The sequence below is a fragment of the Felis catus genome, chromosome A1, assembly GCF_018350175.1.
Source record: "Felis catus isolate Fca126 chromosome A1, F.catus_Fca126_mat1.0, whole genome shotgun sequence".
Classification (NCBI taxonomy): Eukaryota; Metazoa; Chordata; class Mammalia; order Carnivora; family Felidae; genus Felis; species Felis catus.
This window is the reverse complement of record NC_058368.1, coordinates 158,413,886-158,438,254: the sequence shown is the minus strand read 5'-3', so window position 1 is coordinate 158,438,254 and position 24,369 is coordinate 158,413,886. Positions and strand designations below refer to the sequence as shown.

At 38.7% G+C, this 24,369-nt stretch overlaps 1 long non-coding RNA gene across 1 annotated transcript; it reads left to right on the top strand.

Annotated features, from left to right (window-relative positions):
- Nucleotides 1-699: 699 nt before the first annotated feature.
- LOC123379170 lies at nt 700-18,603 on the top strand. Its single transcript, XR_006583284.1, has 3 exons — nt 700-1,961; nt 15,633-15,710; nt 18,276-18,603. It is a non-coding gene; the product is annotated as an uncharacterized LOC123379170 (long non-coding RNA).
- Nucleotides 18,604-24,369: the final 5,766 nt, after the last annotated feature.

Genomic DNA, 24,369 nt, shown 5'->3' with positions numbered 1-24,369 from the left:
GCTGACCTCAAGGCAAAAGAGATGTAATAAATAACCCCATTTTGCTATATCTTTTTCAATTCCTGTGAGTACTCTACAAAGTTTATTTCAGTTCCTCCATTATTATCAAATTTGTATTTACCTCCAATGGCTACCTTCAGCTATCCCCAACCTCCACTACCCTAGACCTGTGCTAAGGTTGTTCTTTGTAACATGTTGCAAGCTGAAAAATGAACAAATAAAGCCAGTTGGGCATTCTTTCAGGCACTCAGATGCCTTAAAAATTATTTCCAAATGCTGCCTGTGTTGCAGGTGGTGAGATTTCAGGATAAACAGACTGACATATAGCCTCCTGACAGAGGACATGTTACTGAAACTCCTTCTCCCATTTGGCTAGTGTGGCTGTTGAATCTCCTCCCCTTGACATAGATAGGTACCTTTGTCTCTGCTTGATGCTATCACTCTGAACACCCAGCCAACTTACAGTTTTGAAAACTACTTCCTCTTTTCTGCCTTGCATCTCTTTTCCAAAGGATCTCTAAAAACCCACTGAAAGCTAGCTCTTCACAGAATTATTGTTATGTCCCTGTTTATTTTCTAATAAAGAGTCTGTAATATGCTCTTGACAGTTTTAATTAAAAAAAAAAAAGAAAGTTTCTGATACTACAGAGACCCAGGGCCTATGCACAATATGGAAGGGGTGGGGAGAGGTGAGGGTGGGGAGATGACATTCAGCCAATAAACACGTTCTGTGGCTTCTTTAAGCTCATTCAGTTTCAGCAGAGAAGGAGAACAGCTAATGTCAGAATTTTGAATCTGTATTGACAGGAAGATGGTTTTTCAAAAGCTGGTATCTTTACTATGCCTTCCACAACATTTATTAAAAACAAAAACAGAAGAATGCAACACTAAAAATCTTACATTGTTAAAGCAGAACAGAATATGAAGCAAAGCTGACAGACAACTGAAATTGTACCTCATTAAAATTTTTTATTTAATTGTCAAATGAAGAATGGTGGTGTTTCTGTTGTTTTCTAAATAAATATTGTCTAAAAAACTGATGACATATTTTCAAACAGGAAAATGGTTGCAAATAACCAGAGTGGTTCTGATATTCTTAAATACTTTATTTTAAAGGAAATTTTAATGCTTCCAAATGATAAAAACAACTGATTGAAACAAAACATATTGCTTGGCTTCCTATTATTTAAAGATTTAGCTTAAATGTCTACAAGAACTTCCACTCTGGCCAAGATAGAGTAAGGACTGGGATTTATCCTCTCACTTAAACACAGTTTGCAAGGCAAAGAGTATCCGGTAACTGGAGGCAGTGGTCAATCCCAGAAGAGAAGGAAACAAATGAGGTCAGCCGTGCGATTGTCCCAGTTTACTGCCCTGTGGGATTCCACACAGCTGTGCATGGAGGGAGAAACACCCCCCCCCCCCCCAGGGCAAAGCCCAGCCAATGTTTTATCTTGAGGATATGCAGCTGAGAATATGGGAAAGCAAGGAAACTCCAGTTCATAGGAAAAATACTGAGAGGACAGAGCTACACACACATGCGAAGAGAGAGAGAGAGAAGGTGCTTCAGAGATCTGCTGAAGGTTCTCCTTGAATATTCAGCTGATCACCAATCAGCACATGTGCATGCAGAAAATACATAAGTCAGAGATGGAACCACTGGAAAGGATTAGAGGTAATGGTACCCGACTCCCACACAAAGGCAGAAAACAGTGCCTGCATCCATCAGTCTGATTGGAAAACCTCAAGATCAACAAGCCAACAAATAGAACACCCAGAGGGGCCTTGCCTCAGTAGGAAGGAGCAATAAGCCGTACATAAAGCATGGCTTCAGGCCTGTCTCACAAATCTTCAAAGATCCAAAAGGATCAAATTGTTTTCAAGTAAGTTAACTGGGTCCTAGCACAAAGCTCAAGAATATTACAGTGATAAAAATAGCCACTGCCCAACTAGGTAAAAAGGTGAGTAATAATTTTTTAAATAAGCTGAATTTTTACTCATTGCAGCAAGGGGGAACACCCACCATGGAGAAACATGGGCGTCTCAGAAGGAAAATGTTGGAAAGGACCTATTAAAGGATGTATCAGGTGATTGAGGAAGGCTTAAGGAAGCCGGGCTCTGTTTGGTTTAGATGATCTCAAGGGTGGTGGTAATTCTGTAACTGGGTATCTTAACAAGGAGGGGAGATTAGATCAAGGCTAAGGCTGTAATTTGTAAAGAAACAGCAGTCACTCCTATTGGTCAGGGTATGGAGGTGTTTGGCAATTTTTGTGGTGACAATGTTTATGTTTTGCCTGTGTTCAAACGTGATTATGAAGTTAGCCTTTTTTGGTCTTCGACCATCATAACCATGGAGTGGGTATGTCTGATGATGGTCTGTGAAATTGTTTGTGTTTAACAGGTCAACACCTAGTCCTGGCTTTGAGTACCAGGATAGCAGGGACTGCTTTTCTCTTTCTCATTATGCTCAGCAGATCTTGGACTCAGATTTTGCCTCCCTTGGTCCTGTGAGGCTGTCAAAATCTTAGCTCAGCCTCTCAGTTTCTTTTTTTCCAAACCTGTAAATGCCTCTGGTGAAAAAGAATCCTTAAATGCCTCTTGGATTTCCATCCCCTCTAGAATCTTGGTTCGGTAACTCTTAGTCTTTGAGGCTTTAAAGAGGATGTTTTTGTATTTTGTCAGTGTTTACAGTGGTCTTCACTGTGAGCACTGGTCCGGTTACATCGTGTACCATTGTTGCAATTAGAGGACCCTCTCATCTACCCTAGTGTCCCCCCCACCCCCTCCCCCATTGACTTCCTTAAGCTTCAGAAAGGGTCTTACTAGAGCTTTTGCCTGGATACCTCCCTCATTTACCAGAACTGTTTCAATCCAGCTAAGATATCTGATCCCCTTACAGTAGCTGCACAAAGTTGATGGTCAGAAGACTGAGTAGTTATAACTCTGCTCATGGTTAGTCTTCTCTAACCCAACACTCACCACCCCCTTCTCCTTGAACAATCCAAAGAATCACCTGGTCATGTTCTTTATATAAAAATGTAGCTACTAACAAGCCCCACCCCCACCTCCTTCCTCCTGCTAGATTGTTGTTCCTGTGACTCTCATCTGTGGAAATCCTGGATCTACCTGTTACCCACTAATAAATCTATAAACTATGTAAAAATGGGGGGGCTCATGGTTATACTTGTAAAAATGTATTTAGTAAGCTACTTCCCAATTTTTATCTTAGAAGAAATAGAGGCTTTTCTTTCCATGGATGTCCTATGTTTGTACCTCCCTCAAGCTAACAACTGGTACAAAAGTCAGTGCGCAGCAGGCGATGATAGGTATGTTTTAAAAATAAACAGTTACCAACTAAAGAAGTCATGGATTATAGTTTTAAGGGCATTTATGAGTACTTTAACACTTAGCTCTCTGAATTTTATTGAAATTATCAAAATAGATGGGTCACCTTTTCCTCAAAGCAAGGAAACTTAGAGTAACCCTAGGATTTAAAATTCCACCTCATTGTCATCTAGTAGCCAATGATTTCTCTCAAGACAAGAGAGCAAAAGCAGTGGTAGCCTCATCTAGTGGTGACACATGTAACTGCAGAAAATCATTTGTCCTAGCACTGACCCTTTATGCAGACATACTTCTTGTGGTAAATTAACACACGCCAAAAAGCAATTAGACTAATGCACTAACCAGACTTAAGATAATCAGATTTATATATATATTTGGATTTCTGATATGTTAAGTTGAGGACTAGGGGTCAAAACTCATACGATTCCAATAAATCAAATTTGGATACTTGGATAACTATGCTTTGGAGGTATTTAGCCTTCATTGTATCAGTGGGAATATTAGAAATTGACTAGTTAGACTCCCGTCTAAACCCGTACTGGTTGGTGTTTTAAAGTTAATCACATTTTTATTTTTTTAAATTTATTTTATTTTATTTTTTACTTTTTTTTAACATTTATTCATTTTTTAAGAGACAGAGTGTCAGTGGGGGAAGGGCAGAGAGAGAGGAAGACACAACATCTAAAGCAGGCTCCAGGCGCTGAGCTGTCAGCACAGAGCCCTACGCGGAGCTTGAACCCAGGGACCCCAAGATCATGACCTGAGCCAAAGTCGGATGCTTAACTCACTGAGCCACCCAGGTGTCCCTAATCACATTTTTTAAATAGAAAATTTTCAACGAGATGCAGACCTTGAGTGCTTTTCCTCTGTTTATAAGAATATTCAGAGGGGCACCTGGGTGGCTCAGTCAGTTAAATGTCCGACTTTGGCTCAGGACATGATCTCTCAGTTCTTGAATTCGAGCCCCACATTGTGCTCCGTGCTGACAGTTTGGAGCCTGCTTCAGATTCTGTGTCTGTCTTTCTCTCTCTCTCTCTCTCTCTCTCTCAAAAATAAATAAACATTGAAATAATTTTTTTTTAAATATTCAGAAGCCTTTCCCATTATTTGGATAAGCATTCCACTCATATAGAAGATACAAGGAGGATCAAAGAGGTCACATATCAATTGAAGGGGAAAGAAGTCAGTGTCCTGTCAGGGATCAGATCCTCATAGAACCGGTAGTATTATTCACACCTGTTAATTATTGACTAAAAAACCTTAGAAATGTCTAGAAAGAGAGCACAGAAGGTAAACTAAAATAAAATACTAGCTTTAATCCAGGATTTGTTCTTTTTCTTCCCCAGAGGGATATTTTTTTATTTTTAGCCCCAAAGTATTTTTTTGTCATTAAAAAAATTAGCCAAAGAAAAGATATTTCAGTTTTCTCCCCTCTTTCCTCCTTTTTTTCTTTGTTGTGCAACCAGGTTTATCAAATGGACACTAGTCAATGAGGGTTGAGATACGGAACAGCTCCGTGCACCTCCCCCTCTCCCCTTCATTTTCAACCTCCTTTATTTTTTCTGGATCTTTTCTAGGATCAGTGCCGGAGGTAGGCATCTGGGAGGAATGGGGCAAAATCCTTTTGGTTCTCTGATACTGCCTATCTACCTCTGTCTTGGTCCTTGGCACTGTGTGACATGCTTATATGTTTGTCTCTTGCACATTTGTTCTTAATGTTTTTAGCTCTCTGCTCAATTCCCAAGTGTCTTTCAGATTACAAGCTTAGATTTGCATATATCTATCAAGAAGTTTCCTACTGAATACATGCAATTCTACAAATTTCTAAGAAGATAATTTTATAGTTTTAACCTATATCTAAGTCACTTAAAAAAACCTCATATTGTTCCCTTGTTCAACCTATCAAATCTTTCCAATATTCTAAGGGAATTATGTTTGAATTTGCATCTTCAAGAAATCCAAATCCAAACTATTGGGCATAGTAGAGTTGACTGAGAGGGAGAATTCCTTTTCAAAGCATTGTATGCCTCCAAGGGTTTACACAAGTCTCATTTATAATTGATTTATCTCTAAAATTTGGTTTAAAATTTTATTTTGTGAAAAGTATTTTATGTTGTGAAAAATAACCTTAGACTCTTCTACCACAGCTGAAATATGATTTCTGTTTATTATGTGATAGAATATTTCTGTGCAATTTATACCAACCTGGTGGATACAAAGAGAAGGAAAGTAAATATGAGCCTTTCCCACTATCGTTTCTTCTGTACTGAGAAAAACATCATTTTCAATGGACATTCACTTCCCTTGAAGTGGTTCATTGGAGTGGTTTTCTTGAGTGTTACGTTTAGTGAAGAAGGAAGCACCTGTTTCCTAATCTAAAGGAAAATTAGAAATAAAGACACATGGGTTTGATATATTTAGTGTAAGTTCAATAACTTTCAGCTCAGCTACTCTGCTAACAGTAAGGCAGTCTTGTTTTGGAAGGTAGCAGTGAGTGAGGCAGCATTGTTTGTTTAACAGATGTTTATCTATGTATACATTTTGGCAAAGTGCCATGTTAGATGCTACCAGGGAGTGAAACAACTCTTGCCCTTGTTTGAAGCATCTTGTGTCCATGTAAATGCAAATACGCATATGGGTATGCATGTTTATGTCTTATAAAAATCACAATAATATATGGCCAGTAAAAAATCAAATACTAGAAAAATTACAGTGAAAAGCAACAGAACCTCTTTCTACTCCTTCCTACTTCCAGTCACACTTCCCAGAAGCAATCATTTGTAAGCTTTTCTCTTTTAATTACTGATGGTTATTTCCCTAATTCTAAATAATATTTGGGGCCACTATATCTTAGAATAAGGTCTTTGACTCCCTGGTTTGAAATTTGAAGATTTGGTTCATTTCTACTTTCCCCATTTTCCTCTCCTCCTCCAAGTTTTATTATTTTTATTTCCTCTGTTATCTTTATATTTTTATGCAATACACATAAACCTTGGTTTCTGATTCTATCAACTTCAGACATTGTCTCTTTATGCTCAAATTTGTAAGATAGCAATGACCAAAATCTACTGGATATTTACTCTGTGCCAGACACTGTTCTAAGTGTATCGCATGAATTATCTTATTTAATCCTTATAGCAGCCCTATGAGGTATCATTACTAATTTACAAATAAGAAAAGTAAAACAGAGGGGGTAGGGGATGCCTTGCTTAATGTCACAAGGCCAGTAAGGTAGCAGAGGGACTAGGCAGTCTAAATCCAAACCCATGAAGACCCATTGCCTTCCACATGAGAGTATTGCATCCCAAGCGTCCCCCCTTCTCTGCTCCCTACTTCCACTGTTTATCAACTAGAGCTTCACTTTTACAGCATTAAGACATATAACATTGACAGTTTATCATATACTTATATTCTTATATTTAAATCTTCTGCTTTTTCCTTATAGGTCAGTTCCAAAGGGTTGAAAATCAATCAGTACACTTACATATTGTGACTCTGCAAATATTTTCAGCAGAAGTAAGAAGTATGCCAAGATTACATTTTCTTCTCTATCTGTGCAAATATTTGAAGTCCTCCTTCCTTCATTTCAAAAAACATTATTGAAAGTTTAGTAAGTGTTGGAATTTGGGGAGAGGAGGTGGAGATGAATACAATGAGAAATGCTGTGTTATCGAAACAATGGCCTCTGCCCTTAGGGATTTATAGTATAGAATTTACAGTATACCTGTGGTCAAGGCAGTCTTTAGGAGGAGATAGAATATAAACTGGGTCTTAAAGAATTATGAAAATTTGGAAAGGAGGTAGAGGGTACATGAAGAAGTGATATTAAATGTGCAAAGTGATAGGATTTTTTTTAAGAGGTGAGATTTCTAAGTTGCCTGCTTAGAATCAGGGGTTTGCACTAGAGAGGCATGGCAGGTGTGATGGAAGCTTAGTTATATGTGGCTTTAAGACTGGTAAGGATTTCCACATAGAAATCAGTGGGTGTTAGAAGTGTGAACAGGAATACATGAAAAATTCAGAGTTGGCAGTCATAAAAAGTGACCAAGTCAGGGCTCCTGGGCGGCTCAGTGGGTTAAGCGTCTGATTCTGATTTCAGCTCAGGTCTTGATCTCAACCTGAATTCAAGTTCTATACTGGGCTCTGAGCTAGGTGTGGAAGCTACTTAAAAAAAATGTTAAAGTCATTACAGTGGATGTGTCTGCTAAGAGAAAAATACAGATCAGGAAGAGGAAGGGACATTTGGAGGACAAGGAAAGTAAAAGAGAACTGGAGAGGTCAGGGACAAAGGAAGATCCCAAGAACATGACACAGAAGTCAAAAAAGGAGAGACACATTGGATTGCTTAGGTGACTTAGATTACACTGTTAAGAGATGGCTTGGCTTCAGGAGAAGAAGGTAAAGGCTGAAACTGTGCTACAAAGAGCAAAGAGAGTATCTATGTGGTTAATGGGGGGAAAACAGCTACTGGAGTATGTAGACCGTCCTTTAAGAGGAAAAAGAGAGACAGGGAGGGGAAAGAAGTTAAAGAAGAGCTTTTGTTATAGTAGAAGACACTTGAAATGCTGTTGAACAAGGGAAAAATGAGGAAATGACAGAGGAGTGAGATGCTGAAGGAGGCACAAGGAACCTGTGGAAGTTTGGCTTTGGGGAGGAGTCCACAAAATATTCCTTATAGGGTTTTTTCTTAAGTACATTGGAAAACCACTAGAGGGAGGGTACTGAGCAAGGACATGACATCATCCAATTCACGGTTTGAGAATATGATTCTGACTGCCATTGGATGGATTGGAGCAGGACAAGATTTGATGCTTATTTTTAACGTTTATTTATTTTTGGGACAGAGAGAGACAGAGCATGAACGGGGGAGGGGCAGAGAGAGAGGGAGACACAGAATGGGAAACAGGCTCCAGGCTCTGAGCCATCAGCCCAGAGCCTGACACGGGGCTCGAACTCACGGACCGTGAGATCGTGACCTGGCTGAAGTCGGACGCTCAACCGACTGCGCCACCCAGGCGCCCCGATGCTTATTTTTAATATGCACAGACAACACTGGTGTTGGAAATGTGGTCAATGAACTTTTCAGTGCATTCCACAGTGGTGAGCAGGTTGGGAGAATCGTAATTTGAATCCTGAAGTTCAAGAATTCTATTCCACATTTCCTAAGTTCTACAGTACTGTATGGAATTGGCTTATATAGGTGCTAAGGTAGAGTGGCACCTAATAGAGTGAACTTTGGCATCAAACAGCTTTAGATACAAATTTTAGTTCTATCATTTATGATCTATGTGATGTGAATTACCTCTCTTGGCCTCAAATTCCTTCTCTGGAAACTGTAGATAACAACTGTCCACTCTTTAAAAACAAAAAACAAACAAGCAAAGAAACAAACAAAAAAAAACACACCAAAAAACCCTGTCCACCTTATTATATTTTTATGAGCACTAATGAAATAGGCTTAGTATCTCAACAATAATCATGCAAGGACCCTCTTTATTGTTTTTCCACATTCTTTGACTGCCTGAACTATTATTTACTTAATATTTTTTTCATCATGCCTCTCTTTTTAAAACTGAAATAGATGCATTTAAGAAAGAGACAAATTAAAAAAAAAAAGATAAGTGCAAAAAGTAGAGAATTCCATGACTCCAAAGAGAAAGACTCACAGAAAAAAAAAAAAGACCTTAGAAATGCAAGATCAAGACAGAGATAAGGATGTGGGGCTGGTGGGCAGGTCCCAGGAAGATGAGGACAACAGCAGAAGGACAGCACCAGAGGTGAGGCCAGAGGGGCCCTGGGTATCTGGTGGCACAGGGCAATGAACTGTGAAGAGGCTGGTAGTGGTTGAAGGGAAAAGAGCGGGTCCTTTGAATGGGCAGTGGCTGTAGTATAGAGGATCTGGGGCTGACAAAGCATGACTGGGTGAGGATGTGTGGAGGGTGAGATCTGCCTGGGGAAACCCTGGCGACTCAGGAGAGGAGCCTGAGGAAGGCATGTAGTGAATAAGAAGGTAGAAGCAAAATTAAGGCAAAATGGTGTGCTTAGAGAACAGAGACTTGTGGTCATAGTGCAGGTGGGTCTTGAAAAAAGAAATATTTAAATATTTCTTGAAAAAAGAAATATTTAAAAAAATTAAGTGAATCCCAAGGTTGCAAGGAGTGTTAGTTAATGTGGCATTTGTGCTTGACCGGATACAGGGGAGGGTAAGAGAGGCAGCTCTGAAATGTCCAAGGCAGTTTGGGACAGGAGGCAGGGAGATAGGAAGGGTCAAAATGAAACTTTTTCTTGCGCATGGGACTAGAGAGTCGCTCAGGGACAGTCTCGTGAGGAGAATTCTTATTTAATATCTCGTTTGCTTCAGGTCCTTCTTAGAATGAGGTTGGACATGAAGTTAATATGTGGTGGCTTCAGAGAAGGTGGCCCTGTTGCCATCAGGAAAAGACTAGCTTAAAATGAAACAAAAGAATTCCTTAGAATTCATTAGCTACTAAAAAGTCAACCATTCACCAGATTATGACGGAGTTTTTTGATGTCCCTTGTTCATATCAAGTTAAATTTCAGGGGATTTCTGTTAACAGTTCCAAATCCTATGGTTGCATGTCATACACTAAGATACTTGCTAATAGCTGCCTTTTGATTGTCTGTGTGCTTGGTTTAGCCTGATTCCCAGGGCACCTTGACTCTGACCAGCAGCCTCAATTACCTTAATTAGAAGGCAAGTTTATTTGTTTACTTATTTTAAGTGTTTACTTTTTATTGAGACACAGCATTTGTATGACAATGTCTTGTTAACTATAGAACTTCATAGTACTGAGTACCTTTTATAAAGATTGATATAGTTCCATATTTATGGGAATAATTTTTTTGTTCAAGCCAAGAAGTACACTGTATGTAAGTCCACAGATCATACAAGTTATATTAGAACAAAAAAGATATTGGGAGGCTTTAAACTGCAAGTGTATCTTGATCACAGGAAGTACTGAGCAAAATGACTGCTGGGTACATGCAAAAGAATTTCCAAAAGGACATTTCCTCTCCACTACTATCTTAGTAGAGTGCTGAGCACATGGGCTTTGGAGTCATACAGCCTGCGTTCATATGCTGGGTCATGCACTTACTTCAGTCTGTTGCTCAGTTTCTGTTGCCTCAGTTTGTAAGATGGGGATAATTAAAGTACCTCCCTTGAAGGATTGTAGCTAGGATCAAGTGTGATGGGGCCTGGCATATAATAAGTGTTCAACATGTATGAGTCATTTCTATTAATGATAGTGACCATGTTAGTAGCAGGGTAAGAGGGAACATTGCCAAACCTGATTAAGCCTTTTGGAAACATTTTCCAGTATCTTCGGAGCTGCTTATGGACTTTAAGGATATCACCATGAATTTTTTAAATGAGAATCAGCAAGCATTAGTCAAAAGCCACTTAGATTTTTGCCTAATGTGCATTCAGATCCATTGGGGATACTACTCTCCAGAAATTCTTCCTATGAGAGTTCTTTGTTTTGCCTGAGTGTTAGTTGCAGATTGCCTTGCTGAAGTGTTCATGTGTTTGTTATCTTGTGACATCAAGATGTCAGCAAAGAAAACTCACACTGATGCCACCCACTTTTGGATGCTGCAGGAGATAATTAAGACTGGTAGGTCTCATGGTCCTGGGCTCTTTCTCATACCTGTTTTGCTGTGAAATGATTAGATGCATTATTTATAGAATTTGTTAAACGATTTTTGACAGTTCAAATAATTTTTAGGAGAGCTGTAGAAATAGATTTATAAACTTTGGGGAGGACAACACCTACAATTTAACCACAGTATCACATCAGATTCATGACCTTACAATGATTGCTCTGTTCCATAAATAGGCAGCTATCTCTGTCTACACTATTAAAAAAAAAAAAGTCTACATGAAGTCTGGTTACCTGTCCTGCTCACTTCTGAATCAAAGTCCTATATTAGTGCATTACATTAGCACAGCAACCTAGCTGTAAGGGAGGCTGGGAATTTGAGTCTGTCTTCTTTGGGGCAGTGAGGCTGAAAATGTGAGATAATTATTACAAAGACAATAAATAGCCACCAAATGACACAGGTCCCATAGACTCTTCCACCTGCCCCTATTATTCCACCTCTCCCCTTTAGTCTACCTCTCTGGATTCCATACATGGAAGCCTTCCATGAACTGACTTTTACTGGAGGAATCTCCCTTGATGCCTAGACTAGAGTGGCTTGCCATATAGTAATGTCATCAGGGTGGGGACTGTGTCTGTTTTGCTCAGTGCTGTAGTCTCAGTATCTAACGTAATGTGCGTGGCACTCAGTAGTTACTCAATAAGTTGGTTGAGTGACTATATATCTGTTTCTTCTCTTCCGTAGATCCACCCTAATACCACTGCAACTACCAATTCAGTGTTACATTATAATTAGGACATATGAAATGTTGTCATATTTATAGATAATATATATTTTGGAGCTGTTATATATGTCAACATGATGGTAAATCACACACATGGAATGCCATTCTTAGTCAAGGTACTGAACTGCTCAGGGAAGGCAATATGTTGGTCACACTTTTACACCATTTGGACTGTATTTCAAAGTTCACGTGTGAAAACCCTCTCAAACAATAACACAGCCCTCTTAACCTCACTGACTTTATGAGGCTGAGATCATTAGGTCAGAGTCAAACCAGCAAAAAGAAAATTGAAAGTATCAAAAATACCACCAATAATACCACTTACATTTATTAAGTTTGCTTTATAGTTGAGAAATCACTTTTATATATATTATGCCATTGATCCTCAGAACAATTCAGTGCATAAATCAGGGCATGTGTTATTTCATTTTGCAGACGGGAAGATTAAAGCTCAATGAGGTTAAGTGACTTAATGGTGACTACTGGAAAGATCATGGTGGGGATCTAGCCCTCCAGCTCTGTGTAGGGCATTTGCCATGTTGCCATGCAGCCAGATTGACATTGAGACATAGGATGTGTCCATTCTCGAAAGATATGAGTAGGGAACACTGTACCCACAGAGGAGAAGATCCCTTTTGATTCAGCCAATTTAGTATCCCAGAACAAACAGTATGGAAGCTTGAGGCAGCAGTCTATCCAACTGAACTGTTCCCTGGACTCAACATGCACTTGCAGAAGAGCATCTTGTTGGAATGTGAAGCTGGAGCGTGGCCCACTGGTGTGCTCATGCTCTGTGTCTCTGAGGAGCTTTTAGCCCATGTGGAACAGAGTCTGAGTACAGCCTACAAGGGACAGGAAGAATGCTCCTGTGTGGCCCACAGATCCGATTCAGCAAACATCTGATGTCTAATAAGCCAGGTCCTGTGTTAATCACTGCAGGGGAAAGAGATGACTAAAACATGTCTGCTGCCCATGGTGCACATTTGTGTGGATGAGGGCAGCAGGTATGGCACTAGTCTAACATGGGTTTCACCTTTATCACTGGTTTTATTTTTTTAACGTTTATGTATTTATTTTGAGAGAGAGAGTGAGCAGGGGAGGGGCAGAGAAAGAGGGAGAGAGAGACTATCCGAGCAGGCTCCATACTCCAGCCTGACTGGAACCACGAGATCATGACCTGAGCCGAAATCAAGAGTTGGACGCTTAACAGAATGAGTCACCTAGGTGCCCTCACCTTTTTCATTTGTAAGTGTAGCAGCTAGTAATGTATTTTGAAGGAGCAACCTTCAGAGAGGCTTCTTAGAATTCTTTTATGATGGATTCTGTTTGATTTCTGTGTGCCTATGAACCAAGGACAAAGGGAAGTTTTAAGATGATGAGAGTATCGCTTCTCAGCCTTTTGGCTAAGATCAAGTGTAAGATGATGTGGGCATATTGCTGGCATTCCAAGTTGGCATTCTTTGTTTTCTCACTTTGATTTCCTTGCTTATCTTCTTTCTGTTCTGGGCATGAAATATTAGCTATATTGAGCATTTACTTATATACCATGATTAAATTAGGAGATTCTCCGGGCTTTTTTAAGGCAGCACATCTAATAGGTAAAATGCTGGCATGGGGGAAAATTTTCATGCAGTATGAACCTAGTTAACTCTGTCACTGAAGGCAAATACTGTCACCCAAATTTAAGCTTCAGAGATATCTGAGAAACACTCAATATTCTTTGGCATAAATCTACAAGTCAAATGACTATCATTGATCATCAAGTTATTAGTTCAAGTTTATTAGGTGCAATTAAGCAAAGAAAAGATTTACAATTGCACAAGTGGCTCAATGTTTGTTGTAAAAAAATGATTAGATACCACTTATCTCCCACTGTGGCATAACAGCAAAAACGTGTTAGTAGAATCTAGACTTCAGTCTCTTTTCCCTTCCAACCTGCTGTTCCTTGCTCTTGCTCTTTCAGATTCCTACCCCCATCCTTGCCATCAGACCCATATTTAATACATTGTGGGTACCTAATCTTGACTCAATGCTTTGGACATGAATTTTGTTTTTTCCCTCTGGCCCCACTTGTTTTCTTTCATCCTCCCTATTCTGCTCCCTAGGGACCGGCCATCTAGGCCGGGACATGAATTACGTGTATTCAGTCAGCATTAAAATAAAGTGAGTATAAAACATATTTTCTCAATCATATGTGGCTTTTAAATTTACGGTTATTTTGTAATGATGGCAAATGATACTGTATTATTGCTGTGATTCTACCTGTCATTCAAAAGCAAGGGCATAGGGTATGCAGTCGCAATTATATAATCTCTAGAGCCAGCCTACCTTGATTTTCAAATCACATCTAATTCCTTGACTATGTAACTTTGGGAAAGTCACTTAATTTCTCTGTGCTGTTTTCTCATCTGTAAAATAGGAATGATGGGGATAAAACTGCTTTTCAGGTTTGCATTAGAAGTATTTCCCATTGGGGCACCTGGGTGGCTCAGTCAATTGAGTGTCTGACTTCAGCTCAGGTCATGATCTCATGGCTCATGGGTTCGAGCCCCACATCAGGCTCCACGCTGACAATGTGGAGGCTGCTTGGGATTCTCTTTCTCTCTCCCTCTCTCTCTCAAAAATAAATTAATTAATTAAGTAAATAAATACAATAATAAAAAATAAACATTTTAAATCAGTATTACCTATTTTTTATTGACATATAATTAACACTCAATGTTACATTAGTTTCAGGTGTACCGCATGGTGATCCCACACGTCTGTATATTATGCTGTGCTCACCACAAGTGTAGCTAGCATCAATCACCATATGACATTATTACAGGAAGTATTACCTATTTTTATTACGCTTGTTGTTGCAACCCATTACACTAAAATTTACTGAGAGTTTTTTATGTGCCAGGCACTGTGCTAGATGTCGAGGATAAAATGATCACAAGATGCAGTTTCTTCTCTCAAAGTACTCACTTCCAGCCAGGGAAACGGTCAAACAAAACGATGACAATACACAAAGTGATAAATTTACCAGGAGTAAGACAGGATGCTTTGAGACCACATGGGAGGCTAACCTCCTGGAATTTGCATGGGAGACACTCGGGAGACCAGGATGGTGGTCTAGAGACTTGTGGACCCAGGGAGATTATATGGAAGTATTTCAACATTTTAATGACTGGAACAACTATAATGTGTATACCTGTTAACTATCAGGCCTATGACCTAGAAAACTACTGAGTTCTCCCATTCTTGAACCCAGCTCTGCACTTCGTGATGGTAACAGATGTGCAGGGACAGAAAGGCAGATAGATAGTCCACATGTGATATGTTGGGTTTATACTTGAGAAGGAAAACACATATCCATCAACACACGTGTGCACATATGTGCATAGGTGTGTTTGCACTAATTATCAGAGAACTGAAAATTACCTTCTTCTGCATCTTTTTATTCCTTTCTATTCCTATAAGGACAAGAAGGGAATGTCTTGGGCCTCAAATTCACTGGACTGTAAAAACAGATCTAAGTGTGGCTCAAGCAGTTGAGTAAGTGATAGAGAGGTAGAAATGATCCAAGGGCAGCCAAAGTTTGGTTGCAATATTCTTAGACTGGAGGTGAACCAAGGTTTAAAAAATGTCATCATACCTTTTTTTTTTTTTTTTTTTGAACAGAGTGTGTGGTTGCTGTGAGTTATGTCCTTACTCTGAAATCAGAAGTTACTGTGCAATTCACTAGGGAAGCCCCACCAGGGGCATTGATCTGGTCATACCCATTTGGGTTGACTTTTCCTCCAAAGCCTTCTTGATACACTATTGTTTCAAGAGTGAGAGATGCAAGGTATGCTGTGAAAGTATTTTGACATAATTACTGTTTATATTCTTGCAGTTCCACTTCATTGGATATTTATTCAACTTCCCTCATCATTGACTGAAAGTATTTTTCTACAGGCAAGAAGGAATAATGGTGAGTACCATCATTATTACATTTGTTATCATAATCATGATGATGCAAACATATAGTCTCTTCTCCTCCAGTGTGTTTTTCTTTAATACTAATTTACACATATGTGTTAAAAGATAAACCAAGGCATATTAAATATTTTAAGCATTTATTTGAGCAACACTCAATCTGAATCAGGCAGCATCAAACTGCAAGTAGTCAGGAATGTTCCATTGACAGAATCTAGAGGAAACACTTTTAGAGAGAAGAGGTGGAAGCAAAGCAAGAAAATTATTTGGCTATATAGCTTATGCAGTTACATTATTTGGGAAAGTGTAATTGGCTTGTGATTGGCTTGTGATTGATTTGTCCTTACGTTTGTGATCGGCTTGTCATTGGTCATTAGGATTGTCCTTAGGTTTCCATTTCTTAACCTTGAGGCATTTACAGGTTTAGGTTTGGAATTGCCTACATAGGCTGCTAAGGTATTAGAATCACCTCAGTCTAATGGCCTCCTGGTTTAATTAATTTCACATACATGATATACGAATTGGAGAATGAGGTCAGTGTATTGGGGAAGTTGTGTGTAAGTTGTGTGAAGTCTACTCTTGGATTGTATTTTAAATTTTGGTCAAACTGATTTCTGTGGAAGTGCCTGTCTTCAGGGACATGTATTTCAAAAGAGGAAGTAAGCATGACTCCAGGGTAAAAGGTCACAAAGGTTGGAACGACTGAGATTCTTTGGCAAATGCCCATGGAAATTTACCCATTCTAGTATAACTTCTTATTAGGATTTTAATTAGTTCTGTTTAGGGCGTTGGTTTCAAACTTTCATTGGTTTTGAGTATTCTGCTGTTAATGCTGTTTTTCCCTACAGACCCTGTTATTTTTAGTGTACAATTTTTGCAAAATGCAAAGTTGTTCAGGAACACATAATGGTGTTATTGTAAATGCCTCTATTTGTTGCTTGAACATAAAAGATGAAAATAAAAACCAAGAGTTCACAGTTTTGGTTTTTTTTACAACATTGGTCATTGATTTGAGTGCATAAATCTGCTTAATCCAATTTGTTTATAGATCCAAGTAAAATTATGGGCCATAGACCACTTTATCAACATCTGTTTACATCTTTCAGTGTCAATTGAATTAAAAACATAGCACTAATTTGTGTCAATGACTACAATCTTTTATTGATATTTGCTACCTTCTAGATGGTCACTATGCTAAGTGTGTTGCATGATCATCTCATTTGTTCTCACAACAGATTTAGGAGGTTGATACTATTACTCCCGTTTTATAGATGAGAAAAGAAACTTTTAAGAAAATTAAGTAAGTAGGGGCACCTGGGTGGCTCAGTTGGTTAAGTGTCCCACTTCTGCTCAGGTCATGATCTCGTGGTTTGTGAGTTTAAGCCCTGCACCAGGCTCTGTGCTGACAGCTCAGAGCCTGGAACCTGCTTTGGATTCTGTGTCTCCCTCTCTCTCTGCCCCTCCCCTGCTCATGCTTTGTCTGTCTCTCAATAATAAATAAATGTTAATTTTTTTTTTACCGAAAAGTAAGTAGCTCAGGTAACACAGCTGTATGTGTGTGTATTCAAGACTGCTCAGGAACAAGAGAGCAGGATTATTGAACTCAAGATAGGGTAAAAATGGCAGTGACTACAGATTTTCTCCAATGAGGTAATGTCCTTCAAAAACCCATCCTTTACTGTTCTGTTTGTTTGTTTTTTGTTTTGTTTTCTGAGAGAGTGTGCAAGTGAGGAGAGGGGCACAGGAAAAGAGACTCTGAACCCCATCGGGAGGTGTGGGGCTCAATCCCACGACTCTGGGATCATGACCTGAACTGAAATCAAGAGTCAGACACTCAACTCCTCAACCAACTGAGCCACCCAGTTGCCCCTATTGTTCTTTTTTAAGTGAATACTTCCTCTCTTTGGGCACAAATGCAATTCCTACCACTATTAAGAGTCTGCACCACTTTGCTTACCTTTCTAAGGTACAGGAAAATTATCTTTTCTTAGTCCTTTTAAGTACTTTGAGGTTGATTGGACTACAAATTTGAAACACTATTTCCTGTTACCTTAGGCACTCTGCTCACAAAACAAATGTTGAAACCCTGCATGGGGAAAACAATCTTCCCAAAGCCACATTTCACTGTGAGTTCCAAATTTACATCTGTCACTGGCCTGTGTGGGAAAGGAAATTTGCCTTAACAGGTTTGTTCCCTAGTTTACAGTGTGAATGAATACAACTCAGATTATCCAATCCCTTGATGGAAGAAAATGGGTCCACTGGGCTAAACTGAGTTGATAACAGTTGCCCTTCTTACCTAACGGGTGCCTTTATATCTTCCAGCTCTTGACATTTGCCTATCTGTACACACTTCTAACTAGAGATAAGAATACAAAGCATTGGTACTGACTTTTGGAATACTTTTTCTGAACTTAATAGTGTACATATTCTCAATATGTGTGAGGCTAAAGCAATTGTAGCCTTTCTGTGTTAGACTACATCGTCAGATTTACCTGCAGCCTTCCAATCTATTTCTGCCTCAATCTAGATTCTTTTCTCCCCTACCTTCTGTCCACAGGTTGTTTCAAACCAGAGAGAGAGCAAACAATATCTCCCCTGGAATCATTGGCACCAGTCCTGTCTTTAGAGAATACAGCTTGGCCCTTCCTTCCTCAGTATCTTCTAGACTTGAAGACTGATTTTCTCTTCTTTGTTTTAGCAGCTTTCTGGCCTCAATCCTTTATCTGCTTAACTCTGTATTTGTTGAATGAATGAACAAGTGCACATACTACCAGCTCAGTCCAGTCTCCCAACTCTGCCCATAAAGTGAATCAAGGGGCATTATTTTTAGCCATGTAAGAGAAATGTTTTAATAAAATATTTCTAGACAATCAAATTTAAAGCAATCTAACATCTACTACATATTATTCTGTCTTATTGTGAGTACAGTGCATTCATATTTCAAGGTAGATGAATCATAAGATAATTTAAAGCAGTTTAGCCATGAAAATCCCTGCAGCATGTGAAGAACTAAGATTAAATTTAAGGCAATAATAATTCCTTGTCAGAAGAAAATGAATATATTCATCAAGGTACTTATTTGAAAAGTAATTGAGTTACCGTTTCTATTCACATTACCATCTGAACATTGTAAAACTAAATTTAAAACTATGGGATTGTAATATGGTTTTTTGAAAAATCTATTTTAATTGTCAGACTTGAATATAAGACTCTGCATCTAAAATAAGTTATTTTTTCAAAAGTAGGAGAGCACTAAATTATATTTATGGGAACATAATATCATTTTTTGGTTGTTAAATAGTTCCTATAACTTGTCATAAAATTCTAACTAGAAAATTCTAAGAATGAGGTTTTTTTCAATATTTACTTCAAAACAAACTTGAAAACATAAGTTTCTTGAGCCACAAATCTAGATATGCAAAAATTGTATTTTTTGTCTATATGCGATTTGAACTGACTGAACTATCTTGAGACCCGAATCCACCCAATTTAGAAATTCAGGAGTCAAATCATGGTTTTCTTAGTGAATTCTGGGATTGTGTCTTTCTCGTTCAGGGTTTTTATTTTCTACTTGGGGGTCAGGGATGGGCCTTATGGTACACACAGATTGGGGAGGTTAGAGATAGCAATCTTGTCTTCAGTCAGGATTCATCCTTACTGTCACTCCCTTTTCATAAAAATAATGTTGTTCATCTACGTTATCTGTGTCAGACATGATGCTCCTGAGTATATAAGGCCAGAAAAATGTACTGACCCTCTCTTTGTTGTAGTAAATCAGGGAATCTAAGAGCCTTGATCCATGGTAATAGAAGTGGGAATCTGGAAAAAAGTCAAGTGAAGGATTCCCACAGAGAGAACTCACTGTTGGATGCATGAAATGAAAAAATGAATGAATAATGAATGAACAAATAAATGCGTAAATAAGTGAATATTTTCATTGAGGCCTAGGAGGCTGTTTGCTCCTCTTTTCACATGATACAACCACTCTAAGCTGATTGCTTTTTCTCTTCTCTGCTGTCAGAGGACTTGCTGCTTGCCTTCTGTACCACGATTATTATCTGTGCTGTCCTTGCGATTGGTCTCCTTTACACTTCCTGTTTTTTTCTTCTTTGGTATTTCCTCTGGCTCTTGTCCTCTTTCCTGTGTCTCAGTTTTCCTGAGAAAAGGTTAATGCTTCATTGCCATTTTCAGCGAGAGCAATCAGGCACTGCTGGCCCCAGCATACGGTGCACTGTTGTGTTCTTTGGCTCCTCTGCTGCTTCCGTGCTAGAGAGGCCTGTCATTGTAACTGCTCCCATTCCAGGGCTCGAGAGGAGGCTTGCCAGAAAACAGATATTGTACTTATTGTCCTAGATTGAAAACATAAAGTGAAATCAGAATCTGGGTGTAGGTCTGCTTCATCATGCCTGTAGATTGCATGGACAAAAACCCACAGGACCTAGGCTGAAAAAAGAAAGAAACCAAAGAAAAGCAGCATCAAAAAAATGTTTGGCATTATCGATCAATAGAGCAGTCCAGTTTAACTGTGGTGGTAGCCCGTGCCAACACTGCTCTGTGTCCCAAGTATACAGAGGGCTCTAGACTTTTGTTTTTCCTTGGTGTTTTGTTTATAATCTAATTCACTTGTAGATTCTGGTATCCCTGCTCATTCTTTATCAGTAAAAGGAGACACACCATGTAAGTCACCATGCAGTCTGATGAAGTTCACCCACTTCTCAAATTCGTGCTTCAACAGAGACAGAATTATTGCTTAGAAAATTACTTTCAGATAATCAAATCTCAAAGTCATGCCTTCAGTTAGAGAAAAGTTTAATTACTATAAAGCGTTAATTAAATATAGACCATAACTTAATTATCACAGGCTTTTAATTACCTGAAAGCCTTTCTTATCAGAAATAATTTTCATGGATGCTGTTTATATATTAAAATAGATATTTTTGAGGGAGTAGAAAGCGAAAGAAACTGAACATGCCAAAATGTTTTCTGACACCCTCAGCTGTATTATCAGGTCTGTGATTCTAAAGCAGCGTTCTACAAAGTGGGCACCATAGGGTACTAATGTGTGGTGCTGGGGTGGGGGCAGGTGGACCCTGGGGAGGTTTCTATGGACTAATAGGTTAGGAAAGCAGTGGGAGAGTTGAGGAGTTTAATTTATTATTTTTATTTTGTACAACAAGCTTTAGTAACAGACCCTTTAGTAGCATGCCAATAATGCAGTATAAATCTCCAAGAGAGAGAAATACATGCAGCATTTCCTGGTTTTATTTCAACAGGATGGTAGAAGATCTATGTCCTGGTGTTCTATGGAGCACGTTTTGGTATATCTACACTATAAATTAATAAAAGTAATTACCAGGATACATATAAATATGGTGTTTACATATAAAGGACATATCAAAGTTAAAAATTGATAACAGAAGCATGGCATAAAGAGCTATGACTGGAGCAAGTGTGCTTGGTACAATTTCACAGAATTCATTTGTACATGTATCAGTAGGTTGCTAAATAAATATATGACATTGAAGTATACATTCCACAGAAAATCAGATGAGTTATTTTGAAAATCAGCAAGACTTAATGGAAATCAATCTTATTTAGTTTCTTATCATTGTTCAATCAAGTGAAGGTTTATTTCAATAGATTGAGGGAACTTCTATTTCAGTGTTACAATATATAGTAATCACAAAATTAAGCTTAAAGCATTCATAGGAGCCTTTGCTCCAAATTCAAGTTCTTTATTACAATATGAAGGTATCATCAGGAAAAGTTTTTCATAAGCAATATTTTAGCATCCATTTATTTCTCTCAACTCTTGTTACTTACAAATATTGGCTTTCAGATTATCTTTGTCTAGCACATTTTAAAAAAGATTTATTTCATGTCGACTTAACTTTTTTAAAAAAAATTTAATGTTTTTATTTATTTTTGAGAGACAGAGAGAGACAGAGCATGAGTGGGGAGGGGCAGAGAGAGAGGGAGACACAGAATCCGAAGGAGGCTCCAGGCTCTGAGCTGTCAGCACAGAGCCTGATGCAGGACTAGAACTCATGAACTGCAAGATCATGACCTGAGCTGAAGTTGGACGCTTAACCGACTGAGTCACCCAGGCACCCCTTGACTTAACTTTTACATGGCATTTTCCTGGACAGTCATCATGCCATTTCAATGACCATCTGATTATGGCATGCAAATAGGACCTTAAATTCATCATTTGTTCCATTTTTAAACTTATTTACATCAGCAGAAGCAGTCTCCAAGTCAACTAATTCTTTTACCATTGCTTCTCTATTTCTGAATTCTGAATTTTGATTCATTTTCTGATTGTCTGGATAGGGGAGAAGATGCAGGGGGTTGGGAAAGAGAACAAAATATAAAACTGTCATCCATGACTTTACTACTCACTGTGTGATCCCGGACTAGCAGCAGCAGCAACAGCATCTCTTGGGAGTTTGTTAGAAATGAAGAAATTCATGCCATCCCAGACCTACTGAATCAGAATCTGCATATTAACAAGATGCCTAGGAAATTCATATGCATATTAAAGTTTAAGAACTGGTAGAGGACATCAATTCTCAAACTGGGCAGTATATTGCAATCACCTTGGGAGTTTAAAAAGGTACTGATGTCTAGCTTCCTGTGGAAATTCTGATTCAGTTGGTATAGAGTCTGGCCTCAGTATCAATTTTTTTAAAATTTTAATTCCAGTATAATTAACATATAGTGTTTTGTTGGTTTCGGGTGTACAATATAGTGATTCAACAATTCTATACATTACTTAGTGCTCATCAAGATAAGTGTACTCTTAATTCCCTTCATCCGTTTCACCTTGCCCATCTCCCCTCTGGCAACCATCAGTTCATTCTCTATAATTAAAAGTCTGTTTTTTGGGGCGCCTGGGTGGCTCAGTCGGTTGAGCGTCTGACTTCAGCTCAGGTCACGATCTCACGGTCCGTGAGTTCCAGCCCCGCGTCGGGCTCTGGGCTGATGGCTCAGAGCCTGGAGCCTGCTTCCGATTCTGTGTCTCCCTCTCTCTCTGCCCCTCCCCCGTTCATGCTCTGTCTCTCTCTGTCTCAAAAATAAATAAATGTTTAAAAAAATTAAAAAAAAAAGTCTGTTTTTTGGTTTGTCTCTTTTTTCCTTGGTCCTTCGTTTTTTAAACTCCACATATGAGTAAAATCACATTTGGCTTTTCCTGACTGGCTTATTGCTCTTAGCATTATACCCTCTAGTTGTTACAAATGGCAAGATTTTATTCTTTTTTATGATTGAGTAATAGCCGTGTGTGTGTGTGTGTGTGTGTGTGTGTGTGTGTGTGTGTTTACCACATCTTTACCATTTTTCTGTTGATGGACCTTGGGTTGCTTCCACAATTTGGCAATTGTAAATAATGCTGCCACAAACACAGGGGTGAATACATCTTTTCAAATTAGTGTTTTTGTATTCTTGGGTAAATACCCGATAGTGGGATTAACAGATCATATGGTAATTCCATTTCTAATTTTTTGAGAAATTTCTGGACTCGTTTCCAAGGTGGCTACACCAGTTTGCATTCCTACCAACAGTGCAAGAGGGTTCCTTTTTCTCCGTATCCTTGCCAACACTTGTTGTTTCTTGTGTTTTTTATTTTAGCCATTCTGTCAGGTGTGAGGTGATCTCTTGTTGTAGTTTTTGTGTTTCCCTAATAACGAGTGATCTTGAGCACCTTTTCTTATGTCTCTTGACCATCTGGATGTCTTCAGAGAAATGTCTGCTAATGTCTTCTATTTTTTTAAGTTTATTTATTTATTTTGAGAGAGATAGAGACTGTGCAAGTGGGGAGGGGCAGTGTGTGTGTGTGTGTGTGTGTGTGTGTGTGTGAGAGAGAGAGAGAGAGAGAGAGAGAGAGAGAGAGAGAATCCCAAGCAGGTTCCGTGCTGCCAGCACAGAGCCCCATGCAGTGCTCAAACCCATAAAACCATGAGAGCATGACCTGAGCCAAAACTAAGAGTCAGATGCTCAGCTGACTGAGGTACCCAGGCGTCCATGTCTTCTGTCCATTTTTAAATTGGATCATTTGTTTTGGGGGATGGAGTTGTATAAGTTCTTTATATATTTTAAAAACTAACCCTTTATCAGATATGTCATTTGCAAATATCTACTCCCATTTCATAGGTTGCCTTTTAGTTTTCTTAAGTGTTTCTTTCCCTATGCAGAAGTTTTTTATTTTGATGAAGTCCCAAAGTTTATTTTTGCTTTTGTTTCCCTTGCCTTAGATGACGTATCTAGTATCTAGTAAGAAGTTGCTGCAGCCAATGTCAAAGAGGTTACTGTCTGTTTTCTGCTTTAAGATTTTAATGGTTCCGGGTCTCACAATTAGGGTCTTAATCCATTTTGAGTTTATTTCTGTGTATGGTATAACAAAGTGGTCCAGTTTCATTCTTTTGTATGTAGCTGTCCGGTTTTCCCAAAACCATTTGCTGAAAAGACTATCTTTTCCCCATTGCATATTTTTTTCCTCCTTTGTCAAAGATTAATTGACCATATAATCATGGGTTTATTTTTGGGCTTTCTATTCTTTTCTAAAGATCTATATGTCTATTTTTGTACCGGTACCATATTATTTTGATTACTATAGAGTTGTAGTATATCTTGTAATCTGGGATTGTAAGACC